The sequence below is a fragment of the Lampris incognitus genome, chromosome 8, assembly GCF_029633865.1.
Source record: "Lampris incognitus isolate fLamInc1 chromosome 8, fLamInc1.hap2, whole genome shotgun sequence".
Classification (NCBI taxonomy): Eukaryota; Metazoa; Chordata; class Actinopteri; order Lampriformes; family Lampridae; genus Lampris; species Lampris incognitus.
The window spans coordinates 44,555,374-44,565,055 of record NC_079218.1 but is presented as its reverse complement, the minus strand read 5'-3'; the positions used below and the strand labels follow the sequence as shown (position 1 = coordinate 44,565,055).

Genomic DNA, 9,682 nt, shown 5'->3' with positions numbered 1-9,682 from the left:
TTTTGACTTTTTAGCTCTCCGAGATAAGGGAAGTGTATCATAGTCGGCTCTCTGGTTGTGTTCAACCAATGTTCTTCCAGTCTGACCGGTGGGAAGGTTGTTTATAACTGTTGTGTGTCCACATGGACCGGTTTGAAAGGATCACTGATTACCACATACACAGACACACACACACATGCGCTTGCTTGCTGGTAGTCCATTGAGTCTGATGGTGACGTCCCTCCTCGTTAATGATGTGTTCTTTGATGACTGCAGAGTCCAATTCTTGATCCACAAGTTTTATTGCCTGTTGGGCATATGAAGTCTGAGTTAGTGGGGGCAGGCATGGTTGTGTGTCTCCTTAGTCTTTTCTGTTGTTTTTTCACACTCCTCTCCATTTCCAGCTGCTCTATACCTCTGTGGCAGATCTCCCGCCAGTTGGAACGGTTGATGGCAGCTTGCTCCAGTCTCAAGGGGTCGATACAACACTTCTTCAGCAGTGTTTTTAGCTGGTGTTTGTATCGCTTCTTCTGACCACCTGCGGACTGGCGGCCCAGATGAAGCTGTCCATACAGGACTTGACATGGCAGGCGTTCTTTAGCATCTTGATGACATGTCCAAGCCAGCGCAGTTGTTGCTCAGTGACCGTGGCTTCTATGCCCCTGCAGTTTGTCCTAGCAAGAATCTCGGCATGGGGAACATGGTCACGCCACGTCATCCCCATGATTCACTGCAGACACCTTATGTGGAACCGCTCCAGCAACCTCAGGTGGCGGCTGTATGTGACCCAGGCTTCACAGCTGTATAGGAGAGTTATGATACAGGCGGCTTTGTGAATGGCAGTTTTAGTGTGCAGGTGGAGGTGTTTGTTTTGGAAGATCTTACATCGGAGTTTTCTGAAGGCTACAGGGGTTTGTTTGATTCTATTGTGAATTTCGTGATCTGTGTTGCAGCCGTCAGAAAGGATGCTGCCCAGGTATTTGAAAGATGGAACAACTGAGAGTGGTTGGTGTTCCATAGTGAAGACAGGCATAGTGGGTGGGGGGCTGGACCTCCATTGGCATAACACCTCAGTCTTGGTGGTGTTGACTGATAGACCCAGCCTGCTGAAGGCATTCACAACTGCAGCAAGGATGGTTTGCAGGTCTTCTGGTATGTGAGCTACAAGAGCACAGTCATCAGCATACTGCTGCTCAAGGACCTGCACTGCTGACAACTTGGTGGTTGTCTGGAATCTTCGAATGTTGAAGAGGTTTCCATCGAGCCTAAAGTATATTGTGATCCCACTACTGCTTTTCAGATCTTTATGAAAAAGCTTTGTGACACATAGGAGGAAAATGTTGAAGAGTACCGGTGCCAGCACACACCCCTGCCTCACTTCAGTGCATACATTAAAGGGTGCTGATTCCTGTCCTCCTCTGGCCACCCGTGCCACCATGCCATCATAGAACTGTGACAGAATGTTCACAAATTAACTCCGACAGCCAAATATTCTCAGGATATTCCAAACTAGCTCTCGATTCACATTGTCAAAAGCTTTGGAGAGGTCAACAAAAGCTACGAAAAGGTCCTGATGTTGTTCGCGGCACTTTTCTTGTAGCTGTCTTACTGTGAAAATCATGTCCACAGTATCCCTGTTCTTCCTGAAACAGCACTGTGACTCTGGCAGCAGATGTTCAGTCAAGTGCTTCACCATCCTGTGTAGCATGACCTTTGCTAGGAACTTGCCTGCAGCAGCTAGCAGGGATATGCCATGACTATTGCTGCAGGTGGACTTGTCACCCCTGTTTTTGTAGTGTGACAATTTTAGCCTTCCTCCATTGTTGACGGACACACTCCTGGTCCCAGACCTGCAGGATGTACTGATTGATCATTCTGGTACACAAGTATCCTCCTTGTTTTAGGAGTTCTGCTGAGATACCATCACTGCCAGGGGACTTATTGTTCTTGAGGGAGTTGATGGTTGCAAGTACTTCTTGAAAAGTTGGTGGGTGGTCAAGGTCTGGAATGGTCTAGGATTGGCAGCTCTTCCAGGATGGATTGGTCAGTCTGTAAGTGCTGGTTAAGTAGGGCTTCAAAATGTTCAGCCCACCTTGCCAGATTCACTTTTGGTCTTTCAGGGTTTTCAGTCTGTCTGCTGATTTTAAGAGTGCGATAGAGCAGTTCTTAGGTCCATATATGGTCTTTATAGAGTTGTAGAAGTTGTGCATATCATTTCTGTCAGCATATGATTGAATCTCATGAGCTTTGTTCACCACACACACACCCACACACACACCCACACATACACCCACACCCCCCCCCCCCACACACACACACACACACACACACACATGCAAATGTTTGTGACTTGCAGATTTACTCCTGAGATACTGAAACAGGCCAAAGTGGCAGTTTTTCCTCAGCACGAAAAAAAAAGAGTTAAGTTAATGCATGTTTAACAGGTAGGCCCAATCCCAACCCTTGGTTCTACCGCTCCGTTTTGTGTGTGGCTGCGTAGGGTGGGGTGCCCTGTTTCTTTTGGGGATCTGGGGGGTCCAAATGGCCCTCCAAATGGAGCATTTTCAGATGTAGACGTCCAATCTGAGTGGGCGAAGAAAATTCCCAGAATGCTTTGCGAACTGAGGCAGTGTAACTGACATGGAACATGGCTACTGGTGCGGGGAAAGAAGCCCATAAATGTGTATAGCTTCACAAATGATTATGCAACATTTTTAAAAATCCATTGGAACATCTTATTGGACCGTTATAACAAGCATTTCAGAAAAATCGCTATTCGCCATGTCAGTAGAACTTCATGTAAACGACGATTTGTGAGTGACCATACAATTATTTCCGTGTCTTGTGTATGAAGCTTGAAAAAGGATCCAGCAGCAATTTTTTGCACTTCCCCGCTCATCTGATATCAGTGCAGGGCAGGATAACACTTAATGTGAGGGGTATGCATAAGACTGACATGACACCATCATAACCTTGACATGACATCGGTCATGAACATGGAGTCTATGAATATTTATGAATGCTGTCATTAAGTGTTATTCGGCCAATTATGTCGTTTTTAATGCAAAGTTGACATTGTTTGAGATGTTTGAGTCTGTTTTCGAGCTACAGATGCGCGAAATATATCAAATCGAGGGGCTCGGCCCCACCGGATTGCTATAACCAGACATCTCAGAGAATGTCACTCCAAAAGCAGGGGTAAGGCCGGGGGGGGGGGGTTGTAACGTGGAATTGTTTAAAGCACTTTGAGAGGAAGGATATCTTTAGACTTTGAATATCATAAAAAGATGCAAGATGTTGCAGTGTGTGAATTGAATATTTCTTGTCATTTTACTGAGATGGTTCCTGTGTGGTGGTTGGGGCAAATGGGACTATGTTTGTTTGTTTGTTTTTATGTACATAGTTTTGTTTGTGCATATTTACATCTGCTCTTCGCAGATGATGTGGTTTTGTTGGCTTCATCAGAATGTGACCTCCAGTGCGCACTGGGGCGGTTTGCAGCTGAGTGTGAAATGGCCGGGATGAGAGTCATCACCTTCAAGTCTGAGGCCATGGTTCTCTACCGGAAAATGGTGGAGTGCTCCCCCACCCTGGGGATGAGCTGTTGCCTCAAGTGAAGGAGTTCAAGTATCTCGGGGTCTTGTTCACGAGTGAGGGTAGGATGGGTAGGAGATTGACAGGCGGACTGGTGCAGCATCAGCAGTAATGTGGACATTGTACCAGACCGTTGTGGTGAAGAGGGAGCTGAGCCGGAAGGCAAAGCTCTCAATTTACCAGTCAATCTTCGTTCCAACCCTCACCTATGGTCATGAGCTTTGGGCAGCAACCGAAAGGGTGAGATCGCGGATAAAAGTGGCTGGAATGAGTTTCCTCCGTAGGGTGTGTGGGCTCAGCCTTAGAGATAGGGTGAGGAGCTCGGACATCCAGATGGAGCTCGGAGTAGAGCCGCTGCTCCTTTGTGTCGAAAGGAGCCAGTTGAGGTGGTTCGGGCATCTGATTAGGACGCCTCCTGGGTGCCTTCCTTTGGAGGTTTTCCAGGCATGTCAACTGGGAGGAGACCCCGGGGTAGACCCAGAACTCGCTGGAGGGAGTACATGTCCAATCTGGCCTGGGAACACTTTGGGATCCCCCGGGAGGAGCTGGTGGGCGTCCCTGGAGAGAGGGACGTCTTAAGTGCCCTACTTAGCTTGCTGCCACCGCGACTCAACCCCGGAGAAGCGGCTGATGAGATGATATTTACATCTCATGAAACACTGAGTGATAGGGCCTGACTGGTAAAGAACTGAGACAAGATGGAGATAACTATCGTCTCGCCATATCTTTCCATCCATCATCCTTGGTGGTTTATTATTGAAGAATGTAGGTGAAAAATAAATATCAATCTCTGCGATAAACTAACAAAGTAATTCATAATCGTTTCTTCAATAATATTTCCAATACATTGGTTGAAATAAGGAATCCAATAGTCATCAGTTTGCAAGAAAAACAAGACCATCTGTCGCTGAATGGGCTCAATGTTGTTTGAAAGTTGGGCAACAGGTAACAAAATGAGACCCGATAGGCTGATCGTCATTAGTTCACAGCTACATCTCTGTCTGAGATGCATTGAACCCGAGTCTTGTGAACCCCACTCCCTGTGAGACCCTCTTTAGAGCTTCGACACTTATTTTTAATGAGCGCGGGATAAATAAAACAAATGAACAACAAAACAGGATGCCACATCTAATGCACTGTAAATCCAGCGGGCCCATTTATCGCCAAACGGGGCATGGTGACCCCAAAGCACCCGGGAGTCCCTGTAATGAGCTTCACTTGTGATATCATCACCAGGGAATGCTGGGTAATGACCTTGTCTGTAAACAAACCAACCATTTAATGTTCAGACTAATTAATCTCCCACCTCATTAATTAAAACTGGAGTGGAAGGAGGAGTGCAAATCTGATTGAAGACAACCACTATAATATTCATAAAAATGACATTTCATTCACGTTTGTCCTGTTTACATTCCCAAAAACTACTTTAAACAATTAGGTTGTGCAAAGACTTGCTTTGGAGGGGGAAACGTGTTGGGATGCGTCTCACAGTCTGCAGAATCTGGTGCAGAGTGGAAGTTTGGGAGTTTATTTATTCAAATAGGCTGCTGACCGCTCTGCCCGGCCTGTTCCGAGGCGGACCACCACCTGGTCCGACATCTGTTGTATTGCATTTACTACAGCTGATAGGATGAGGGTTTCTGAGATACATAAAGTTAGTCCACATCTTAAGTTGCAGTCATGTATCTGGTCAAAGGTCATATTATGAATAAGCAAGGTACCCTTCCTATGGAAAGAAAAAGAACAACAATAATCAAATGACAGAAACACTCCGAAATCTTTAGATAAGAACGGGAGTAGTTTGATCTCTCCAGATCTCATATATATATATTTTTTTTTTTGTGGATTTTCCCAGCTTTTTTCCTCTCAATTGTACTTGGGCAATTATCCTACTCCTCCGAGCCATCCCGGTTTCTGCTCCACCCCCTCTGCTGATCTGGGGAGGGCTGCAGACTACCACATGCCTCCTCTAATACATGTGGAGTCGCCAGCCGCTTCTTTTCACCTGACAGTGAGGAGTTTCACCAGGGGGACGTAGTGCGTGTGGGAGGATCGCGCTATTCACCCCAGTTCCTCCTTGCCCCGACCGACCAGAGGAGGCGCTAGTGCAGGTACCAGGACACATTCCCACATCCAGCTTCCCACCTGCAGACACGGCCAATAGTGTCTGTAGGGATGCCCCACCAAGCCGGAGGTAACACGCGGATTCGAACCGGCGACCGGTAGGCAACGGAATGAATAAGTGGACATTGAAAAAGTAGGATCTAATATGGCCACCTCCATACACATTTGCATCATTCTCATGTCATCTGTTGAGGCTGATAGAGAAACGATATATTAGGTTGGCGAAGCAGGTGTTCTGTTGAATGAAACGATCAGCCAAAACTATCCTCGACACACAAGGTGGACCCTTTTGTTCACTCTCTCACTGTTGTCGTTTTATTTCAGTCAGTCACTTTGGGGAAAGGGTCATCCAGGCTGTTGTAGACCAAGTGTGCTTTGGTGTTAGCTGAAAGCAAAAGAAGAAGAAGGAGACAAGAGTAAATCGGGCAGTCTTATTTCTGTCGGCTTTAGCATTTCCTAGCAGCGGCCCGTATGCAGGGCTGTCTTAACCGCATTATAGGCCCCTGGGCAAAGCAGTGCACTGGGGCCCCTACCTACGCAACCACTTGTTATGTAGCTCGTGAGATACGTACACATACATGCACATGTGGTTGCAGAGGTGACAGTGATACTAAATCAAAGGCGAATGCCAATGTCCATTTGTTATCATAAAAATTAACAATATTGTTCATTATCTTTAGTAAAACACATGCTAAATATGCATTTTTCAATAACAAATATTTACAGTTTACTATAGTATATTATTTATTTATTTATTTATTGACACCAAGTCACAACATACATAGATTAGCATGGGGCCCCTATACTCGCGGGGCCCCCAGGCAACTGCCCATGCGTTAAGACGGCCCTGCCTGTACGTCCTGCCGGAAGGAAAAAAAGGGTTGGGCGATATGGCCTCCATCTGGCCTGTGAACGACTCTTTCCCCATCATCAGATTCCAAACGCTGCTCTTTGTTGACCTGCACATTATTTTCCTGGCATTTGTTTACATGGCTACCATACTTTTCAACTCTTTGGTGATCTCCATCATTACGTTCAACCGCTGTTTACGCACCCCAAACATTTTGGCCATCACTGACCTCGCGGTAATTGACATCATCCTCAACTACTGCACAATCCCCAGCATGGAAAAGATATTTTTGGTTAAGCACAACTTGGTGCCGTTAGATTTGTGCTAAGGGCAGATGTTTATATTGTGGCGAGCCAGCGTGGTAGAATGGATTGATAGAAATCTCTTATTTGCAACTCTTGTGTCTCATACACCACACAACCCTGAGAGTGCTGTTTAATTTTAAACATGCTGTCAGAACCGAACGGGACTGACGGGAAAAGAGATGCAAGAGGCAAGGATACACTTTAGAATGGCAGCTCCTGTGTCCCATACACCGCGCGACCCCAGGAGTGCTCCTTTATTCTGCTCCTCCCCATGGTTGCCGAACAATGGCTTCCCCCAACAAGATCGTTATTGAACACAGTAATCTAGTTCACAATGCTACCGTCAGTCAATCAGCAGCATGGTTGCCTACCCAATATTGTAATGACCACGGATGACTAGACTCGCTAGCCCTTGGCTAATGGGTCGGACCCTTTAGTTGAGTGGTTAATTAACACAGTCACTCATGGTGCGGGCGACCCGGGTTCACTTCCCGACTGTGGCGGATTCTCAGCTGCCTCCTGAATTCGCTACATTGACGTCAGAAGCGGGATGGTGAGACCATGAGGCCATCGGACTCGCATGCGCCCAGAGGCGTGAGGGAGTTGGTGTGCTGAAGCGCGGGGATGCACTTCCCGAAGGAGGGGGGTAGTGTAATGACCACGGATGACTAGGCTCGCTAGCCCTTGGCTAACGGATAGGGCCCTTTTGACTGGTTAGCGCAGTCGCCTGTGGTGCCTGCGACCCGGGTTCGCATCCCGGCTGTGGCAGATTCCCAGCTACCCCCTGAATTCACTACATTGGTTTCAGAAGTGGGATGGTGAGACCATGAGGCCGTCAGAAGCGCGTGCACCCAGAGGTGTGAGGGAGCTGTTATGCTGAACCACGGGGATGTGCTTCCCGAAGGAGGGGTTAGTGTAATGACCACAGATTACTAGACTCACTAGCCCTTTGCTAACGGGTTGGACCCTTTAGTTGACTGGTTAGTGCAGACCCGGGTTCGCTTCCCGGCTGCCCCCTGAATTCGCTACAATATATTACAGTCTTGTGTCGCTTGGATCCTTCGTGCTCGCCATACTCGCCTATGACAGGCTGATAGCGATTTGCTTTCCGTTGCATCAGCACTCCGTCAACACACTGCAAAGCATGTCCTGTCTGATCAGACTGATTTGGTCTTACTGTCTAGGGACGATTGCATTTTCATGTCCAATATAACCAGGCTCACCTTTTGTAACTCCTTCAATGTGTGTTAAGTTATTTCTGCGATTCTGTGCCCTTTTTCAGACTTGCCTGCAATGATGCCAGGCTGCACTGGACCATGTCCTCTGCTCTCAGCTCGGGGATCCTCCTCGGCCCCTTCCTGTTCATCATCCTGTTGTACACCAGCATCCTGGTGACCCGTGTTCAGAGTGAAATTGCTAGAGAGCCGTGTGACGGCTCCGGCCACCTGCGTCGAGCATTTCATCCTGGTCGCCATATTTTACATTCCCATTTTTACCATTTTCACCATTGGCTTCTATCAGAGACTGATCAATTCGGACCAGCGTGTGCTCAGCCTGTTGCTGTCGTCATGCATCCCGCCATCCATCAAGCTGGTTGTCTACTCCCTGAAGACCAGAGAGATCAAGACCTGAGTCCTGCCCTAGTCCGGAAAGTCAAAATCCGCGAATGATGGCCGATGGTTTCTTCGTGATGATGGGAGAGCTAATCGTAACTGAAAAGAAATCTACTTGTTAGTGGTTTACTTTAACAACAGACTGTGTTCCATTCAGGTCCAAATGACTCGTTTTGAATAACAAGCTATACATTGCTAATATTAATAATTGAGGGGATGGTAAGTTATATGGGGTCTTTCAAAGCAGATTTTAGCACTATGAAAAGCCAAAGGTGGCCTGGGTTAATGTGACTGGTATATTGCCAGTGAGTGAACAAAACATGAACAAAATATTTCCAGTTGCTCAATTTTTGCATGTAAATAATGCAAATCTTTTTTTCTTCTTTCCATGGTGAACTTAAGGTGGAAAAAATAGCCCCAGAGCCTACTCCATAAACTACTCAATTTCAATCTTTCCACAGAATCTGCCAACCTTATCAGATCCTATCTCTCATCTCACTCCCAGCTTGTCAAAATCGATAATTATACATCTAATTCTCTAGATCTATCCAGTGGTGTCCCACAGGGCTCTATACTAGGTCCAATCCTATTCAGCATGTACATTAATGATCTATCTTCTTTGTGTGGAAAATGTGACATTGTGGCAGGAATGAGGAAAAACACAGGAGACCAAGGCGAGTTTGATGTTTATTCCTCAACTCTAAAAACCAACTGCAGCAGGAACAACCCTGCACCGGCGAGCCTGGGAACGTAAACCACGCCCCCAGCTCACAGTCCTGCTGGGTGAGAGGCATAGCCCCTAGTGTCCGCCACACAGCCCCCCCCCCGAACACCCAGAAGGGACTCCTGGAAAGAAAATTATTGTCTCACTGGAGGCTTAAGCAGCCTGCCATAACGGCTGCGCCGTCCCTCAGCCGAAACAGTAGGTGAAACACAGTCCAAAGCCGGCTGAGAAGCAGAACGCTGAACCCGTGAAGACACTGCTGGGGTCCTGGAAGGAGGACGACCCCGACGGGGAACCTGGGCCGGAAACACAACTTCGCCTGCCACCCTGTACACCGGTTTAAGCCTATCAAGCGTGACACGCTCCCTACGCCCACCCATATCTAGCACAAAACCCTTAGGACCCGTCTCAAGAACCCGAAATGGGCCATCGTATGGGGGTTGGAGGGGTGAGCGGTGAGCATCATGCCGTACAAAAACAAAACGAGCCGACA

General features: G+C 47.3%; 1 pseudogene; it reads left to right on the top strand.

The window, feature by feature from the left end:
• The first annotated feature begins 6,587 nt into the window (after positions 1-6,587).
• On the top strand, positions 6,588-8,484 carry LOC130116413 (olfactory receptor 1F1-like; annotated as a pseudogene).
• Positions 8,485-9,682: the final 1,198 nt, after the last annotated feature.